This window comes from Cygnus olor, chromosome 2 (genome assembly GCF_009769625.2).
Source record: "Cygnus olor isolate bCygOlo1 chromosome 2, bCygOlo1.pri.v2, whole genome shotgun sequence".
Lineage (NCBI taxonomy): Eukaryota > Metazoa > Chordata > Aves > Anseriformes > Anatidae > Cygnus > Cygnus olor.
The window spans coordinates 99,717,885-99,739,323 of NC_049170.1; the positions used below are offsets into that span (position 1 = coordinate 99,717,885).

The 21,439-nt window shown below is 37.3% G+C and overlaps 1 long non-coding RNA gene across 1 annotated transcript; it reads left to right on the plus strand.

Moving 5' to 3' along the window:
- Nucleotides 1–13,685: 13,685 nt before the first annotated feature.
- LOC121065625 lies at nucleotides 13,686–20,363 on the plus strand. The gene is made up of 3 exons (XR_005817203.1): nucleotides 13,686–13,882; nucleotides 14,328–14,401; nucleotides 20,266–20,363. It is a non-coding gene; the product is annotated as an uncharacterized LOC121065625 (long non-coding RNA).
- Nucleotides 20,364–21,439: the final 1,076 nt, after the last annotated feature.

The window sequence follows — 21,439 nt, forward strand, 5'->3', positions numbered from 1 at the left end:
AAGCAGGAAACAGTTGTGGGCAGCTCAGAGAGCTGCACTGGCTGAAAGACATCTTTAAAATTGTAAAGTAGGGTTACTTCTGAGGTCTTTTGCTGCTCAAGGGAATAAGGCTTCCTCTATGTGCTTTGCAAATAAGATGTTTTTGGTATTTTTGGCAATATATTTGTCATTTGCATGATAAAGTTATCTTACTGGTTTCAGGAGGGTCCTGAGTACTGATCAGACTGGGAGACGAAAGGGGCTGTATGTGTACTGTTCTTGCAATGTACAAGGTGTGATTTCATTTTACCATTGACAACTACTTGTTTCATGTATAGGTAGGTATTTCCTGTATATTATGTCATACCCATACAGTTACATAATGATGGCAACAAAATTTCCGAGTCAGGCTGTGAAAATGCGGATGTGCTGGTGTGCTTCTGTTCACTGTGTTTCCAGCGACTATAAACAGTATGAGTAGGAAAACGCACCTACATTTTGCCCACATATACTGCCAAGTCAGCATGTACCAATCTGTGTGCAACACATTCTTCTGTGTACTGTTGTCTTGTCAGACACTGTGTCTTTATTTGCTTCAATTTGTCAAACCACTTCCTTTACCTACATCCTTTAGCTCAGCCTGATTTCTCCAGAGCATCTAAATACTTTCTGGTGATGGGATGACATTTAAAACTACATTGTAAGGTATATTTAAATGCTTTGCTGTATCTGAAGCCTAATCCCTTAGGTAGGTACATTAGATTAACCATCTCTACTTATTCTTTTTGCATAATGATACTTCTATTAACCACAGTACTCTGATTATCTGAGTTCCTCAAGAGTTTCAATAAGCTGTTAATTTGGCTTATTTTTAAGAAGTGGTGCTTTTGCCATGGAAGAAAAAAATAACAATGAGCTTTAAGCAGATAAATTCATCATTATTAGAACCTTTCTCAGGGTTTAACACTTCAAATAAAAGCGTCTGAGAGTAAGCTGTGAAAAGTGAAAAATAACGTGTAGGTCAGAACACAACCAGCAAATACATCTCAGAATCTGATTTTGTCAGTTCAGTCAGACTCAGATGGATTCAAAGAGTGAAATTGTCCAGCTTGAATGTTTCTTTTGCTGCTGAAACACATGGGCCCTAAATGGCAAAATGCATCTTTTTTCTCATTGCTCTGAAAGATCATTTTCTCTATAGCTGCAATGCTAACATTCTTACCTGTTGACCTGCAATGCTAACATTCTTACCTGTTGACCGTCTTCTGTACAATGCATAAATAAATGTCTGCAAAACTATGATTTCTAGCATAGTATTGATAATGGATTTTATTATAATGGACTGAGTTATATTTTCTGTCAGTTGAACTAGCTTAACTCATTAAAGTATTTTTATGCCTTACCAACCTTTACTTTACTCAATCTAAAACTTCTTAGCATTTGACATGAGGTTAATTTTTTGTAATTGTTACAACCAGTTTTTCTCCATTTCTCTATTATTTTTAAATGAATAATTTATATGGCTTATGCTCCTCTGGGTTCACATTAATTCCTGATTTATCTTGGTTGATAAATTTTGAACCAAAGTACATAATGAGCTTCTAATGGCATGTGGCAGTGATTTCTGTAAGCTGGGAAACAGTTATCATCCTTGTATCCATGAAATATAAGTGAAAGAAGTCTTCCTTGTTTCCATGCAAGCCAGTATATTTACAAAAATGCAAGGAAATAACATACTATTTTGGCTTTCTCTTTCTCTCCCCCCTCCTTTTCTTTCTTTTTTTTTTTTTTCCTTTTAAAGAAATATGCATTCAGAAACACAGAAGACCTTGCAAATGAAAAACTTAGAGCATGAAATAAGACCCTCTTCAGCTACCTCTTTGCCTTTATACTTTAGTACTATCTGTTGATTTTTCTGGAACCTGTCATGTTTAAATATCCTTGTGGTGGTAATACAAATGCTGGTGTATTTACATCTGAACAACAGCAAAACACTTTAATTATACTTTCCAAATGTTTTTGACTTTCACTACAAAATTTCAAAACTAAATTTCTCTACATATACTTACTATTTTTTTTTTTCTGTCATCCAACTAATCATACTCAACCTTGTTGATGTAGCAAGCAAAACACCAACAGTAAGTAACCAGGCTGAGTTGGTCTTCCCTTCTGATTGCAGTCATAGCTGATAAGCAGGAATCTTATCCTTGGGAACAGCAGCTTCTTTGCAAAGGCAAGAGGGCTTAACTGCAGAAGCTTATAAAGTTTCTTGCTGAAGTGGACCCATGAAATTTACTCTTCATTGCAGAATCTCACAGATAGAAGTATGAGGTCAGTAATACATTAATTCTGTGTCAACAGTCAATGTCACCTCCTTGCTCTATGTATCATTCTCCTCATTTATACACTAAAAAATCATTTATCCTCCTAGCTACAGTCTCATATGGGGGCTTGTTTTCCATTGTTTTTGTAGCATTATGCTCAGTGTGATCTTATCATCTAGCACTCCTTTGTATTACATCTATACAGTCTATCTGTAGAACTGTACTGTAGCCTATTGTTTGTTTCACTGTGTCTAGCTTTGTATTTTGGGGGTTCTAAAGTGCATGTTGTTCAGGTGAGCAAGGCAAGGCAGCCAGGTTGGACAGTCTGAGCATCACCAACTCTGAGCCTTCTCAGTGTTATTAGTTTTACAGTGAGCTTTGGCATCATTTGCAGAATTTATCTATTGTTGTCTTTTCATACTTTCTTTGGAAAAAAAAAATGAATACAATTGGGCTTTAATATAAGTTTTAATTAAATAGTCTTATCTGTTTGTTGTTTTGTTTGTTTGTTTTGTTTTGTTTAATAGGACCAGTGTGTGGGGTTAGCATACAGGATGAATGGTGCTCGCCATTCATGACCAGTTATTTAATTTTTCATTTTTATCTTCTTCATTCAATATTTGGCCTTATACTTTATTTATTTAAAATTAGAAGACCATGGAACGAGGCTGGAATTATTAATTTCCTCATGGAGTCTACTGTAGTACTCAATATAGTGCATCATGCTTTTTTTTAGTGCTTCTGAGACATTTATTCGAATACACTTTTGACAAATTCCTCTGAAATATATTATGAATATTCCTGTTTTACAGAGAAGGAAATTAGACACAGGGAAACTAAAACTGCAGTTTCAGAGAAGCTAAGCTGATGTACTATTTGTTTGATTCTGTCATATCCATACCCTCCTCTCTCCCCCCGCTATATTGTTAGGCCTTTTCATGAGTCAATTCAGCTTGTTATGTATAAAACTCTTATTTCTCACCTCCCCCCCGCCATAGTAAACTTCCTGGAGTGGTTTGAGGAGAGAAAGCACTGGAGGGAGTGGAGCCCTCTACCTGTCAAGAAAGGTGGGCAGTTAGATTTGTTTACCTGTGTCTCTTCCAACCTTATAGCAAGGTTAAGTAAACCATAGACAGAGCTTTTTATAGCCATCACTAAGCGGTAGTTTCCATAAATTTGCTACATTTCAACAATTGAGAATGTAATTGAGAATGTATTATAATCATAGAATGGCTCGGGTTGGAATGGACCATAAAGATGATCTAACTCCAACCCCCTGTCATAGACAGGGATGCCACCCACTAGATCAGGTTGGCCAAGGCACCATCCAGCCTGGCCTTGAACGCTTTCAGGGATGAGGCATCCACAACTGCTCTTGGTAACCTGTTCCAGTGCCTCACCACCCTTACCATATAGTCATATGGTGCTGTTTAAACATTTTGGTACATGAGGTAACCTCATGTAGTCTGCATGTTGTCATGTACGTCTCTGCACTGTATTTTGAATTTTCACATTTCAAACTTTTGAATGATATTATTTTTTTTTTTTTCTCTCTCTCTCTCTTTTAGTTTTATATTATTTATTTATTTATTTTCCCTCCACAAGGGCGTAGTACATACACTGAGAAGCACATGGATTCTTCACTGGCAACTCAGGAGATATATCAGAGTTAAGAGACTTTTTACAGCATTTTGAATCTTTCCCAGTTACCAGCTAAGGCATGTAGTTTCAGCTACCTCATCCCAAAGTCCCAGGAACAGAAGTTTTTAATACAGAACAGGTGCTTATTAGTAAAAAGAGAGAATCAGTCAATATCTGTACTGAGATGCTTCTAAGACTTCCAAGACTTTCAGACTTGCTGATCAGAGGATACTGAAGAGCCTCAAATCTACAGGTGTCCCAGTGATGTGTTTTGTTTATAGTTTGTTCTTGTTGTATCATTTGTAGCTACTTCACTTGCTAACTTATGTACAAACAAATGAGTAAAGTAATCAGTCATTTTCTCTCTGTAACTTTATGCCTCTCTTTGCTGATTACCTATTTGCTGAAGTACAGGAGAATCTCTTAATTGTTCTTTTAACTCCTGATAACCATCAGAGCTTAAGGTTTTTGCCTGATCAGGTATTGGAGTCACCTAGACTGATGATGTATGTACATCCATGCAGGCAGTCATCGACTTTGGGTTCCATGCACCCTGTGACAAACACGGAGCAGTCTCAAGTGTTTCTATACTCTGTATTTATTTATTTATTTATTTATTTATTTATTCCCTGCCTTCTGTTGGCAATGAAAGGGTGAAGCTGAGACTTCTGTGACGGCAAGATTGCTTTGGGGGCCACAGTTTACTTCTCTTCCCATCTGGGAGAACTAGTGCAATTGTGTATTGTGCAAGACAAAACATGGCTAATGACATTTTCAAAGCTCCTTAAGGAGCCATGCTGTGCTGTTGAAAGTGGCCAACTAGAACAGTTTGATTTTCTGTCTTGGCAAATGTACCAGCTCTTCACAGTAAGTTCACAAAATCAGTCAACAGAGTGAATGAGTTCTTTGAGATGTCACCTGTGAATATTACACTTGTGTGAAGAGTGCATGGTTAATTACTACTAGTGAATAGTAAAATTGCTACTAATGAAAGGTGAAATTAGCTTAAGTGATTTGCTCCACACCATCTTCAATCTCTCTGGCAGATGCTAGGATAAGATCTACTTCTTCAGAGGGGAACAAATTATAGGAGCTGCACATTAATTTTTCCTGTTTCTCCTTGTTCATTTTTTTATTAACTCTAAAAAAGAACAGAAGCTATACAGATAGGAGCTTTTTCTATGTGCTCCTTACTTATTCTCAGAATGTACTTATCTTATGCTCTGAGTGAGAGAGGGTCCTTCGGAGAAAAATAGCCTGCAATTGTAATGAAAGCTGTATTTGTTATTGTCCCTATTCTGCTGAGGTAGGTAGATGTTATCTTGAGTGTTTGGTTTATTGCATCTCATTTTAACGCAGTGAAAGAGGACAGTTTCTAAGGGAGTTGCCAGCCAACCAGAAAATCTCTTTATAGAAGACCCTAGACAATCGAATGGATTTCTATATAGTGAAAGTCTGGTTATTTATTTCCTACATGAATAAAACCTAATGAAAGTGAAAATGTTTTAGATAATATCTGTCATTTTTGAGTGGTTGTAAGATCTAGCTTTATTTAAAAAATGCTTGTGCTGCTTCAAAAAAGCTGGTGATAATCGCATCTAGATGAGAAAGAGGAACTTTTTATCTTTGTGCAAATGGTAAATATTTTTTTCGGCAGCCTGTGTTTCTTGGGTTTTCAGGAATTAAAAGGAAACCAACAAGACTTTCAAAACTTGTAGCAGGCGAATGTGTTTAACCTATCTCACAAAAATTGCATAAGCTTGGCTACTCCACTCAAGTCTTTCTTCCTGCTGTATTTTTTCTAGCCTAAGCCTCCCAGTACATTGTTTGTGAACGTTGGCAGAGTTAGCTCTACTGTGTCTAACACAACTAAGAAATGACTTTTCCTTTATTAGGTGCTGTTTGACTAGCTAACGAGGAAAAATGAAGAGGGTGTATCTTTTGTTACATACATCCTCCCTAGTCTTGAAGAATCCAGTTAACCAGTGGTGTTGGTTAGGCTTTTTAGCTGGTGGGTCTCTCAGCTGAAAATTTTGTATTAGTAATGTGCAACAATTTTAAGAGGACAACATGATATAAGATAACAGCAGTATAGATTATTCGTTACCAAAATTATATGAACAAGATGAGAATATTTATCTGGAAGCAGAAAAGTCATCTGTCACCTCGTGAAGGACCTTTTCACTTTCTCCTAAGCTGCTCTACTTGTATTTAGTCTGAGTTGTCACATGCTCATCTCTGTGAACTTCTGCACAGCCAGGGAGCTCCCTTCTGAGGGCCACTCAGCAGGCATAGTATGCTTCTTGTCCTTGTGTCCTGGGCTGTCAGGCCCGCTAGCACACATGCCGTCCTTGCTTAAGGTGAGGGGAGAAATGCCTCAAAGATTTTATCAAGGGTTATTAGGTTTTGGTGAGAATAGATCCCCGCTATCCCCAAGGTAAAGCTGCCCACTAATTTATGTTAGAGACTTCGCAGCAGAAAGAGAAATGAATTAAGTGCTTAAATAAGGAAAAACAAAGACAATTTTCTTTGCAAGCCTTCTAGTGTTGTGGTTTTGTAATTGTTTTGTTTCGTCTTTCATTAAGGAGGAGCATAACAATCTGAAATTGATTAAAACCATTTCTGGTAAAATATTTTTACATTCTCTTTAATATTCTCTGGGGTGCATGTTTAGTAATACTAATTTTTAATGCCTACTTTTTTACATCTAGTATTAGTAATACGCTTGCTTTGTGCAGCAGAATTTAATGCTGTAAATGGTTGTCTCCATTAAAGGAGAACCTGGGAAACCTTGCCGTTTTGATGGTAATTTGACATCATTTCTTTCTGTTTTAATTAAGATTTTACTGATTAACACATAGGGCAGTTACCGGAGTCCTCCCCGCCCACCCCCTGCACTCCCAATCCCATATACCCCATATATTCCTCTGGAGTATGTAAAAGCCTTCTGGTAGTGTATTACTAATGCATCTATCTTTTGTTGTTTACTCTTCTCATTGTCTTCATGGAAGGCAACTTTTATTTGTACCTGGTTTCATTTTGATAAAAGGCCTTTAGAAAACAAGTACCATGATTCCCTCTGTCAGGAAGTCATGCATCAAAAAAGGTGCTTCGCACTTAGAGAACAGTAAGGTTTGCAGTAGTTATTTTTTTCTTTTTTCTTTTATTTATTTTTTTTCTGAGTTAATTCCAGAAGTTTAAATCTGCCTTGGTGAAAGCTCTAATATGCAGAAATGATTTGGTTTTATGGTAGAAAGTGCCATTTCACCTGGAGAGTGTAAATTCCAAACTGGATGAAATGTGCATTGTCTTTTAAAACAAAACGAAAGATAACCTTAATGATTGTATGATAAACAAAAAAAGTCTAGTAATATTTTAAATGGTCAGCTTTCTCTTTGGACTATAGAAAGAATTTCATATTTCTACCTATTTGTTACTAAGTACAGAGTACACATTTCAGAAAGTTGAGAAGACATGAATGGTATAATGCGATTTTTCTGAAATAATTGCAAGCCAGCAATACAGGACCCTTCCTAGGAAGCTTTATATGAGCTTTCAGGATGCTCAAATTAATCCTCAAAAGGGAGATTTCTATAAAGACTCATCTTAGGTAAATAACTCAAATTAGTTGATTTGTGTAAAATGTTTCTAGAACCTGTAAATCAGCAGAGCTGGAAAAAAAACAGGAGGCAAGCAAGTGTGAAGAAGCAACCACATGCTTTAGATTAAGAGTATTAATTTTTGTATCTTGTTATTTGTGCCTAAATTTAGATGCATCTGTAAAACCGGCCTGATGATTTGAATTTAATTGGCTGCAATAGGTGTGAGGGGTCCTCAAATGCCAAAATTAGGCACACTGCAATCATATGCATGCACAAAGAAAGAGGCTACATTTTGACTTTTAAAGCACTGAGAAGTAGCTCTCATGCATTAAACAGTATTTTGTAAAAGAAGATGAAAGCAAAACTAAGAATGTTCTGTTGGTCTATTTGGCAATTAAATGATGCATGTATCGTTTTTTCTTCCTATTTGGTTTAGTGGGATTGTGATGAAGAGGGAGTGTGTATTTCCACACATTTATTGCATTGCTAGTATTCTTACAGGAAAGGACTCAATGTACTATCACTAAATATTATTCCAAGAAGCAATGACATGACTTTCTTGCCATGACGAATAGAGGACTTGCTCTTTGCTAAAGAATTGTACTGATTGTTGCTAATCTTTAGCCACTCACTCTAGGTTCATCAAAGCTGCAAATGCAGGAAACAGTATTCACATAAATTTTGAACTGGTAAATAAATATATTCTTTATAACTTTAAGTGTTGACAGTGATGTTTTTAGATGAACTTTATGCTCTGTTTACTATAATTCCTTTGTTTCTCTCTGTCCTCCCTTGCCCTCCTGCCCCCATCAAATTGAAATGCCAAGGAAAACACTGATTCTTTGATTGTTGTGGTGTGTAAAGAGTTACCCATGAATTAGGAGGCAGATTTTCATGTGACTCATTAAATGGATAGTGTTTAGTGCTCTTGTTCATTCACCTAGCCCATACTCAATGCATCATGCTATGCAGTGGCTGCCAAATGGGCTGGATTAAATCCCTAGGTTTCCATTTAATTTCTGACTATCACTAGGCATTGTCTCTAGACATTAGCTATATTTTTTGTTCTCAGCTACAATTAAAAAGCATGTGTAGTCTATTCTTTCTGCTTAGTTTGTAAGACAGCAAAATATTAATGGATAAAAATATTTTCAGAAAAGCAGTGGTTGCAGTTATTCCAAAAGAAAGTATTGCTAGCCTTATGCATCAAACTTCAGATAACCTTGATAGCAACACAGACCAGATCTGAAAAGTACTAATTGAACTCTTATATTTATAAGTCATTGAACAGATATGCATGTTGGAAGATAATGATCTAGAAAAACACTTAACTCTCCTTAACCTCCTTTACTACATAGGACATGGGCTTTAGTTCTGCTGCCTTTAGTGGAGCATGTGCTCAGAATTAAACGTGTTTGGGTTCCTTGTTCAGTGAAAATCAATTTCAGTACATGTTTAAATATAATGAGAGTTTTAGTAAGAGGCAAAGTACGGTCAGTTCAGTTGTAAACGGGCTGTATTTCAGTACTGTCAGTGGTCATTGCAAGTTCAGAAAGGTCTTTCGTGGAGCTATGAATTGCTGTTTTTTGCTTTCCATCTATTTTCCACTTCCTGTTAAACTAATGATCTGTGTGGAAGCATTAATGTTAAATGTTAGTAAAGTAGTAGTATGACTATTCGAAGATTCCTGTTTCTAGGTTACTTTACTAAATGAAATAATGGTATTAATTGATTTGGTGGTATTTTACAGTGAGGAAACTATCTCTTCAGGAGCTACATAGATGCTGTGTTTGCATTGGTGGTGGGGTGGGGGACGTCTTCTTTTTTATTTATTCTAGCTGTTCCTAAGGAATGGATGCAGAAGGGATGCTCTTATACAGTTGAAACCTTTAGAGGAACTTTCACTAGGGTATTAATGCAGCTGTGTAACCTAAGTATTAATTAAGGCCTCAAATATTAGCATAAGATGAATGTTCTCAGTAATGCTGCTTTTCAGAATTTCCTCCTTTGAATTTTTTTCCACATTTCCATGGTCTATTTTCCCCAATGGCACATTTCATATTTTAATTTCATGTTTTCCCCCTCTATTTATATGATTTCTTTTTTAGGCACCTTTTCCTGTTAAGTTTCCCTGTTCTTCCTAGTTTCCAAAGTCATATTTTTTAAATGAAAGCAAAAAGTGCTGAAGCATAATCAAAAGATCATTTTCTTTACCACCTCCTCCAAATATGTGCATGGCTTTGACAAGTGGGATGGCAAACTTACTAAATGGCCATGGCACGTAAAATGATGTAGCACAGAATGAATCATTTTTAGCAGCCCTGATGAAGTAGGAGATGTTCTCATATAACCGGAACCATCCACCTGCTTCTCTTCATTACATCAGTGCTACTCTGTTCTCTACTCTGAACTCTGAGAGCTACTGAGCCACCCACGTTTAATCTATAGAAATCATTCTGAAAATTGTATTCCTTACTGTATATCATTTGATATGTTTTAACCATTTTATGTCATCAGATAATTCAGATTTATTTATTTTTAATGAGGCCACTTATATTAAATCAGAAATATATTCAGTGGTCTGTAAAATTCTGCAAATTCAGATTTGAGTTTGTGCTTTAAATATGGATTTTATATTTTATGTCAGAGATTGTAATTTGGTTTTCAACAGCATGTCGTATTTAATTTATTGGATATAGTGTCTTCTTACTATCTTTTTATTAGGAAAATAGTTTAATCAATTGTAGGAACAAATACTTGATTAATCTTCTTTTCTCTTGACCTTTTGTAAGAACGACAAAATGAAGTCTTACTATTTCAGAATATTAAATGTGCTTTTAAGAAACGTGACCATTTTAAGATGTACATGACCATTTTTGTATTGACTTTTTAGTGAGTATTCATAGACTATTCATATAACATTTTCCCTGCTCTCTATTTTTAAACAATTTTCCACTTAGCTTATAAAATGCTTCCACACTCTTGTTTGCACCGAATGTGGTAGTCATGGATGTCACTGGTGACAATTCCTGGGAATTTAATGGGTTACCCATCTCTGCTGTACCTCTGAGCCTGCATCTGTACTGCTGTCCCTGCAGGCCATCCAGACAACGTGTCCATTCCCCAGGGCAAACTCATTCTGTCTGGAGCTGCTTCGTCATAGCAGGCAGTCCATATTGTAACCATCCTCCATGGTGTGGAAAAATAAGTAAAGCGAGCCTGTTCTAATAATAATAATAAGAGAGGAAGCTTATCCTGAAGTCAATGCTACAACTATACTGCTCATGCTCCTTGTTTAGCAAATAGGGTATTTCTACATGGATCATAGTCAGGGCAGTTACTAAAGTACAAACAATCCTTGACATAGGATGTTATGAAGGTTAAAAGCCTCTGGCATAATTTTGCTGTTGATGCCCTATATACGCTTTCAGAGGGCCTTTTGAACATCATCTTTCCTTGGAGCCTGAAATTTTTTACTCGGATGGACACAAATCTTTTAGGGCAGTCATACTATTTCATTTTCCTCATGCGGTGTAAAAGAGTGAGAGAATTGATGACTATATATTCCCCGCTTCCTAATTCAGTGGCTTTTCAGAGAGAAAATGTACCTAGATGTGTTCCCCCCCAGGCATCTAAATAAGCAGTTTGGCAACAAAAAGTTGTGGACTGCTGAGTGCATCTGGACAATAAGTGCACACATCACAAAAACAATCCTATGACTGCCTTTAATCTGTCCTCTATATACGCCAAAAGTTTACTGTTTCCTTTGCTAATGTTTTCATAATTCAGGACTGTAATTCACCTGGGGGTCGCTGGTGCTCTGTCAATGTTTAATTGTTCTAATTATTTAATTATCTGCTCTGATGAAGTGGTAAAGCCTTGACATTTCACATTTTCCCTAGGAATATGCATCTGTAATCTGTTGGATATATCAATCTCTGTATTTGTTAAATACAGGGTAAAATGATTCAGTAAATCCAGTCTTCTAGTGGCAACGAGTTCATTGTCAGTGATTCCTTTTACTGGGCCGCTCAGTCACTTTATTTTTTTTATTTTTTTTTAGCCTCTATATCTTTGTGAGAGGTTTCCTCTTTAAAATGAGTCTTCTTACCTTTCGATTTGCTCGTGAAACAGGCTAAAAAGGATATGTTGTGTGAGATTTTTGAAGGCTAATCCAATTAAACTGGAAAGTTGCTTTACAGTGGGTCCCTTTGAAAGACAGGCGAGAAGCATGGCCTCATCAAGCAAGAAATTTATCTTGTATATAGATTGTTAATTCTGTATTCAGATATCATAGCAGTCACTGGTGAGCGACATTTTAGGGAAGAGATGTAACATGATGCGATTAAAGCTTTGTATTCCAAAAAAAAAAAAAAAAAGGGTAAAAAGAAAAAAAGAAAAAAAAGGAAAAAAGTGTTTTTCCATAATGTTTTTTTATGCATGTTGTCTGATTTCCATTGAAGAAGCAGAGAAAGTAAATTCCAGTCAAGCTTTCATATAGTATATGTTTCTGTAATAAAGAAAAATTGAAGAGATGAGGCTCTTAAATGCTATTTACTATTAAGAATTTTCTTATATGTATTTTTTGTTTTTCTCTTACTTATCTAAGACTGGAAAAGAAAATGTTAGTATTTACATAAATATTTTTGTTATCTGGGCAATGCCAGTTGTTAAATGAAAGATATTAGAGAAAAATGCCTCAGGACGTAGCTATTCCTTCAGTTTTTGAAATTAAAACAACTCTTGGAAAGCTGCAAGCTTTATATACATTTTATATACAAGCTTTATATACATTTATATACGTTTGCTTTGAATACAGAAAGATCAGTAGAAGATACTACAGTTCTACTAGTAGTAGCAAGGTAATGCCTGTATCCTTATTGTGATGGGGTTAAGTACCATTTATTCTCCATTTTCTTTTACTGAAGGCAAAGGAAGAGGATCCTTTTATTTCATCAGTAGTGTTTACTTGGGTGATAGCATTTGGGAGCGTGGGGGGAGAGGGGGTGGTGCAAAAATAAGTGATTTACAAGAAGAAAAATAATGTACAAGTTCCTTTGAGTAACTTGGAGAATTTCTGTGGCTATAGGTGTAATTATCACCATTCATGAAACCAACTCAATAAGCTCCTGAAGATCTATGTTCCTCCTCACCCCACCTCCCATGTGAAGGGACTGCGATCTTGTAATGATAGTTACAAGTCTTGGCCTCATTTTAGCACCCTCTGTCATCACTTTACTGATGTCCAGTGTACACTAATAATAAATCTACAGGAGCAGAATACAACTTCTTTCTAAAGCTACAGGAGCAGAAGAAAGCTTCTTCTTACTAAGGGCTTAATGCAGAAAATTGGTTGATTATCTGGACAGGAGAAATCATATACAAACAGAATAAGTAATGCCAGAGGAGAAACTGGAAAACATAAAATCCTCCAGCCTCCACCAACACTGTGATGATTTAGGCCTACGGAATATGTTTCTTGATGTTAGCTTTAATTTTCTATCTTTCTATAAGCGAGTGTGTTTTCTTGATAAAGCTCTGGACTGGGACTTGGTAAACATGCACCAGAAGCTTATCTAAGACACCGAGAGATTTGCTGGGGGATGCTGAAAAAGTCACTCATTCAGTCTATTCTGTATATATATATATTTCAATTTATTAAGGCATTATGTATTGAATTACCTTCTAAAGATAGTGTCTACAGACGAAAAGTCTGTATTGTAACATAGATCTTACTATTTCCACAGTTTATTACATTTTAAAGAGTATGTTTTTGTAAAATTAAGCTATAATAAATTCTACAGGCTAGCTGGGTTCCTGACATAAGGCTGGGATTTGTTGTGAGACACAGAGAGGACGAAGAGCAAATTTTACTGTTATTGTTTCTAGGCTGGTGAAGCTAGAAATGCATTTAAGCTCTCAGGTCTGGCCACAACTTGGTCAGGGCAAGTCTTACCAGACACCAGACCCCATCTTCTCTGCAGTTTTATCAATCTGGGGAAATGACTTATGGGCTTCCTTCTCAGCTTCCTTACCCTGCATAGCGTAGACATGCCTACAAGGTGTGGTTTTGTGATGCAGCCAAGCCAGTGATACCCTTTGTGACTTCAGAATGAGGCAGTCCACCCCTAACTGCCCTCCTACTACAGCTGTTGTGCCAATACAGATTCTTGTCTGATCCCACAATATGTCAGTTTAGGGAGTTAAACCAGCGTAAAACTATTTATGGTTAACTTGCATGGTTATTTTTTCTCCTGGTTAATGTTCTCATATTGAGTTATCCTTTGAATTCATTTCAGCCTGCACCCTGCCAAGAAAAAAATGCAGAGAAAAGCAGTAAGCTACATTTCTGTTTTCTTTTTATAACAAGATCTGAAATTTAAATTTAAAAAAAAATAAGATATTGAGTACAGTTCTATTTAAAAAGAAAATCTTGCACAATCATTTTTCGTGCTTGCCTATTAAAGCAAAACCTATGTGAGAACAACTTTTTACATAATCCATAATGAGACTGTAGATAGGAAAAATGCTATTGAGAGTGTAGTAGGCCATGTACAAGCCTTGGAAGGCATTTGTCCAACATAAAGTTATTTACCAAGACACTTTCACCTTTGAACTTCCTTAATGTAATCTCATTTCACAGAGTGGAAGTGCCTTTCAGAGATCTTATGCTCTGTAATGTGAACACACGGACATGTATCTGATAAAGCGGTGGCATTAACTACCACTAACACGGCACTTACAACCTCATTTTGTTGTTTGCATCCTTCCTGTCTGCCAGGTGTAGGAAAGGAGGAGGAGGTGGCCAGTCACAGGTGGGTTTCTGCAGAACAAACAGAGACTGACAGAAAAATGGTAAGCTACCCACAAAACCTGATCTGTTTTCTAACGGTTCTTACTCCCACACCTTCTGGTATATTCTTATTACAGTCTGCTTATTTCCATTATCTGTCTAATTTCTTAGGGGGCCCTATGCATGGATCTTACAAGGGCCAAGCTTAGTAGTACTCTGAAAGTAACATGACTGCTAGAGGGAAGGATCCTTCTCATATGCTGTATATGGAGTAAACTCAAAATAAAGACTTTTTTTTTCAATAAGCAAAAGTAGTTTTCACTAAACATAGCAACCATATACTCCCTGAGACGATGTCAGCAAAATCCACAGAGATTTATCTTTTCTTCTTTTTTTTTTTTCTGAAAAAATGATCCTTGATCCCTAATTACTATTATAATTTAGTAGACTTTCTCCTCTCCCTTTCCCCAGCTTTGCTTTAATTTTTGCTTTACTTAGAAAATAATACCCTGAGTTTTCTTGCAATATTTTGCACTAGCAAATTAGCCAACCAAAAACATAGTGGGAATAACTTTAGAAAAAAGATGAATATTCAAAAATGCTGTGACGTAGGGGAGCTGTGGGAATGAATGCCAATGGGTACATTTTTATTTTCCTTTGTGCTGAGTGTACAAATGATTCATTTCACTGTTGGTTAAAAGTCCATTTTATACCACTATATAAGACATTTATATATTCACTGCCAGGATTTGACATAGCATCTTGGACATGATTGTGATTTAAGAGCTTGCTTTACAAAATATGAAGCTTGTCACCCTTCAATTGCATGTACTCAGCAAGGCCACCCTAGCAAATGGGTCAAAAGAAAATCCCAGCTTAGGGTATCCTTATATACATCTTCCCTGTCTCCTGTACAGTTTTTAAATTTGGGTATTGCAAACAGCCTCTAGCTTTAGAAAGGAGAAGAAAAACAAACCGAGGACCTGAATCAGTAGTATGCTCTTATACCAATGCTTTTAAATTTCATGATTTGAGAAGCTAGAATTAACACTACAAGACTAGCTTGTTGATGAAAAATTTGTTATATTTAGAACGCAGTTTTTAGTGAGACAGCAAAAGAGTTGACATATAGTCCACAATGGCCTTTGCAGCTAGCAGTGCTGTGATTTACATTGTCTTCTGTAACAGTGCTGATTTTTATTACATGTGTAGTTTTAGCTTAGTAGGCTAGAAGGAAATTATTTCAATAAATAGGCTCTTTTTATTACGAGATATTCTTTCTTTCCCTTGACGTATAGTTATAGGTTTTTTTTTTTTTTTTTTTTTTTTTTTTTTTTTAGGAGGGTAATGGTTTTGTTAGTTTTAATCTAAATTAGTTATCTTTGCAATTCCTTCAACTATGCCAAAAAATGCTGTATTTTCATTATAGATGCAAACAAATCTGTGAGAAAGCAAATGCTTTGGAATAAAGCCTAATTGTTATGGCTTCATCTTGCAAATGAAAGATGTGACTTAAACTCTTCTTTCAAAGCTGAGATTTCCTTTTAAACAGTCTTTCAAAGTGTACAGAACTTGCACACTGAGCAACTGCTTAGATTTCTGGGCATTTGGGCAAAAGGCTCCCCTTGCCTTGGTCTTCCAGATAAACGTGGTTTATAGTGCCAAGAAGGGAGCTGCTGAGCCCTCTTAGCGTGTGTGCAGATGGGGAATTCTGCAGCACTGTTGAGTAGGTTGTGAATTTCCCATGGCAGTGACTGGAGAATGCAAACGCTGAGATGTGTTGCTCTGGGAAAGTGGCAGCACTTCCACAAAAAAAGATACTAGTAGCTATTTGGTTTTTTATCAGTAAAGATAGCAGCTTTAGAAGATCTCTAAGACATGTCGGATGAGAAGAAACTTAATTTTCTCAGATTTATACAGGCAAGCTCTGGTTAGACTTCATTTTAGATACTCTGTATGCCTCAGAGCCTCAGTGTGATACTCCATGACTTGTAGCTAGAGATTAGTCCCTGATTAAAAAGCATGAAGGTGCTGTTATAGGTTTAACACCTTGTCTACTTCTGATACTGTATCAAACTAATTAGATCAATTTAACTTTGCTTCTTCTGAAAATGTTTGGAAGAATTTAATTTGCTTATCTCCTATTTGTTTTGAAGTTATATTGTCACCACTGGATACTTGCTTTGGTTTCAATTATAGAACTTAAAATTTAGCAAATACCTGGAACGTGTGGTGGTGTTACCTTACTGGACAGCTAAACTCAGCACAACTGCTCTCTCACTCCCCCTCCTCAAAGGAAGAGGGGGAGAAAATATGATGGAAAAGGACTTAAGGGTTGAGATAAGGACTGAGAGATGGAGATTGCTCTACAGTTATCATAACAGGCAAAACAGACTCAGCATAGGGAGATTAATGTAGTTTATTGCCTATCACTAGCAGACTAGAACAGTGAGAAACTAAAAGCAAACTACAAACACCTGCCCCCCATCCACCCTCTTCTACGTCCTCCCCCCAAGAGGTGCAGAGGACCAGAATGGGGCTGAGGTCAGTCCCTAACTCTTCGTCTCCACCTTTCCTTCACGGTCACTCCTGGCTCACTTCATGGCCCCTGCTCCATGTGGTGTCCCTCCCACGGGATGCCGTCCTTCCTGAACTGAGCCTGCAGGGGCTTCCCACAGGCAGCAGCTCTTCAAGAAATGCTTGAAACATGGATCCATACCATGGCGTCCCTCCGTCAGGAGCAAACTGCTCCAGCACAGATCCCCCACGGGTGGCAGCTCCCCCCAGACCCCCTGCTCCCACATGGGCTCCTCTCCACAGGCTGCAGCTCTGGCCTGGGGCCTGCTCCTGCGGGGGCTCTCCATGGGCCGCAGCCTCCCCCAGGCCACATCCACCTGCTCCACCAGGGGCTCCTCCACAGGCTGCAGGGGAACTTCAGCTCTGGGGCCTGGAGCACCTCCTGCCCTCCTTCTGCACTGACCTTGGGGTCTGCAGGGCTGCTTCTCACTCCTTGCTCTACCAGCTGCTGTTGTGCAGCAGTTCTTTTTCCCTTTCTTAAATATGATCTCCCAGAGGCCCAACGAGCATCGCTCACTGGCTTGGCTCTGGCCAACAGTGGGTCCCTTTGGAGCTGGCTGGAGCTGGCTCTGATCTGACATGGGACAGCTGCTGGGCTCTGCTCACAGAGGCCACCCCTGCAGTCCTCCTGCTATGAAGCCCTTGCCACATAAACCCAGTGCATCTCCATGAATAATTACACTTTTCTGCCCTGCTTTTTTAATAGTTTATTTGTGTTGAGCATGGTTCATTTTCTCTATAAAGAAAAACAAAGCATATTCTTTCTTTTCCTTTAGATAGATGTCCTTCTTTTTTTCTACAGGCAGATTCTATTCTATGTCTCTTCTGTTGTTCTGTAGGCTCCCTAGGGAAGCAGTCACGGCACTGAGCCAGCTGGAGTTCAACAAGTGTTTGGACAAGGCTCTCAGACATGGTTTGTTTTTTGGGTGGTCCTGTGTGGAGCCAGAATTGGACTCTATCCCTTCCAGTTTGGGATATTCTGAGATTCTGCTTCGTTCCATTTTTACAGATCTCCTCTGTTGAATGTCTTTAACTGATCCAAATGAAAGATTTTAATATGGTATTGAAAGCAAGAAGGTGTGAGAGGGAATTAAAAGATTGTTAGCATACAGCAAGTCACTGGAACTAAAGATGCTTTGCAATAATTTCCTTTATTGTCCCTTTGGGAAAGAATTGTATCTGCTTGTTTACCTAGCATGCTCTTAGCTCATCCCTCTTATGTTTTAGTGGGTATTGAAAACAGCAATGTGTGGAGGCCAGATATATGCTAGAAGGATAAGAATGCCTGCATTTTGCCATGGGAAGTGGAATTATATCTTCATCCTGTGCACAACAAGCTATTTATCATGCTCAGAAAACAGCAGTAGGTAACAAACTTGAAACATTTGCAGCTAGGAGACCATTTATATCTTCCCAAACATTATTTTTGTGAAGAAATGATTCTCACCATCATGTTATGTTGTGTTCCAGTTTGCTGTGGAGTCCTTCAGTCATCTTGTATTATATCTTGTTGCACTTGATCTATGCAATTGATGTATAGTTATTGAAAACGAAACAAAAATGAAATTGAAACGAGATGAAAAATGAGAAATTGAAAATGAGAAATTGAAAACGAGAGATGTATTATCTCTGAACTATTAAGTTTCTCTTTATCTCTATTTAAGATCGTTTAGTGTTTGTTACAGAATTGTTGACCCTTTTAGGGGAAAGATACCCAGACTGACTGGGGATCAAGTGTTTTGTCTTAGAAGTGGATCAGTTATGGGGAGTATGAGTTGGGGGAGAGGCCTGAGGGCTTCTGACCAGCCAGGGATTAGGAGGTTTAAGCAAGCTGTTCTGACTCAAAGTGGAGGGATTCTGATCTAAAATACTTATGAGAGACTTTGAAAGAAGGTATGTCTTTCAAGCAAAAGGCCTTTGGAATGGAATCCTACTGAGCAGGTATTTGGTCTATTGAAAAAACAAATCTCAGGTTAGGCATGCACTGTCTCAGTCTAATATCCAGAATTAAATGCAAAGCTCTGTAAAAAGATATTGAATCCAAGTCTGTGTGTCATGCCACCAAATCATAGGCTGCAAGAACAGTCAAGGTCACCTAAAATAATGTTCTCCATATGTTTAAAAAACAGCTTCTTCCATGGGAGTGGTTGCTTGTAAATTAAATTAAAATAAAATAAATCCTTGTTAAGGATATAGAAGTAATATGAAATGAACTTAATGAAATAAGTAAATAAATTTGCCAGTTATATGAAACAGAGAATGACAAGATAAACATTGATGGGAACAGAATTAATAGGAGCCTTGAGAGATCTGAAGTATGAGCAGGAAATCAATGAGATTCAGTGTGGAAAAATATAGCCTATTGCACCTGTGGCATAATAATTCATAATTCACAGATTAAAAACAAAGAAAAAAAAAACTTAGACCCTTTAATGGATGATAGTAGTACCAACAATTATAGCTGAAAAGGACACAGGAAAGTGTTGTATAAAACATGGTGCCACTTATATATTTATTCTCATGAAATAACCTTAAGATTTTAATCACTGATAAAATTGTGTAGCATGTGGTCATAGAAAATGAATGTATTTATAGATGATGCCTGAATAAAGTACTGAAGGCATTAGATTTGTGAAATGATAGTTTAGGGATCAATACATTTCTAAAAATATGAAAGTGGTAATATTCTTTGTTTTGCTTGGCTTCCATGCAGGATGTTAAGGCTGCATTTAGGTTGACCACTAAGAAGAGGTTCCTAATTGTTGCTGTTATTTGAGTGTGGAATAAACTACAGAAGCAAGTCAGTTGTTTAAAAACAACTTGATGATAGCATTAACAAAACTGTGGACCAAAGGACTTGTAGAACTTTCTTTCATTTGAAGAGTTAGAAACTGCATGTCTTACATTTTGCAGAGTCATAGAATGAGTGTCTAAAGGTCTACTCCAACTTCCACTTCAAATCAGGGAAACTTTAAAAATTGATCAATCCTTTGAAAAAAGGATGACTTCTCACCTACCCCGTTCTTCAGAAAATCTCCAAGGCTGAATTTTCCATAACCTTCCTGGGAACCTTAATCTACTACTTTGCCACACACTGAAAATTTGTTTGGCTTATATCTAGTTGAAGTTTTCCTTGCTGTAATGTGTGCTCATCACCTCTTGTCCAATTGCTGTGTCCATCTGATGATGAATTATAAGAAGGTAACTGTCTAACAACCCATTGGGTAGCTGAAGGCCACAACTGATTTCTCACTCAGTCTCCTCTTCATAATGATATTTCGGAAACCTATATTTCCAGTCTTTATGTATTCATCCTTTTTGGTCCATTTCTTTGTGATTTGTCTACCAGGATGCTGTGATAGACTGTGCTAGAAGTCTTGCTGACATCAGGATAAAAGACATCCATTGCTTTCCACTGTTCTGCAGACCCAGTCACTTCATCGAGGAAGACAGGTTGGTTAGATACAGTTTACCCTTTGTAAATCTATGACAACTGTTCCCTGCCATCTTCTTGTCTTCCATTTGCCTTTGAATGGATTCCATGTTTGCTTGTTCTACAATTTTCTGAGAGACTGAAGTGGAGCTAGCTAGTGGCCTGTAGCACCCCAGATCCTCCAGGTTTATTGTTCTGAAGGTAGGTGTAGTATTTGACTTTTTTCTAGTCATCATGGACTTCTAGTCATCAAGTATTTTCCCCTTGTGTTCTGATGAAAAATTGAGTTATTCTTTATACAATTGATTTACCAAAAACTGGTATAATTTCCTGTGAATTAATGTAAAAGTGGTTGGCCTGGGTTAGTTCTAATGTCTTTCTAGCCCTGTGACTGGGACCAGGAATATACATCTAAAAATGAATTTTATAAAGCAATTGTGTAAGTGTACTTTCCCTGAATATATATCTCAGTTTTGAAGAATTTTTAACTCAGTTCTGTTTTGATGTCTGTATTTCATAGCTCTCAGGAGTTTGTCTAACAGATTTTTGAATCTGTCCCAATTTTTAATATCCATAACATCTAGTGGCAAAGAGAATGCTGTTTTATTTCTCTTGGGATGCTGAAGTGTTTCATTTAAAATAAAAAAAAATTATTTCCTGGACTAACTTTCTGCTGGAACTATGCCTTCTGTTAGACAGTGTGAGTCAGGATGTATACCATACACTGAACTCTTCCTGAGGAGTCTTTGCGGTGCATCTTGAGAGATATTTAACTGAGAGACATTGCTTGTAGGGGAAACTGGGGAAGCCAGCATAGCGTATTTATGTTTCCACAGTGAGGTATTGTAGTTTTTAAACAAAGTTGTTGGAGCTTACTTTTCAACCACTCATAGAGATTCCATACTAACCTGGTATCCCTTTTTCTGTTGCTGAGCTGCAAAATCATATTTGGGGGTATCCTTTATTTGGGTCCTATTGCTAGATTTTATCCTAAACTTACTTAGATTTGCCTATTTTAATTTTAGAATAGGTACATCTTTCTCTCCTTGACTTCCAGTCATAGGTTTGAATTGCAACAGTACAATGTGAT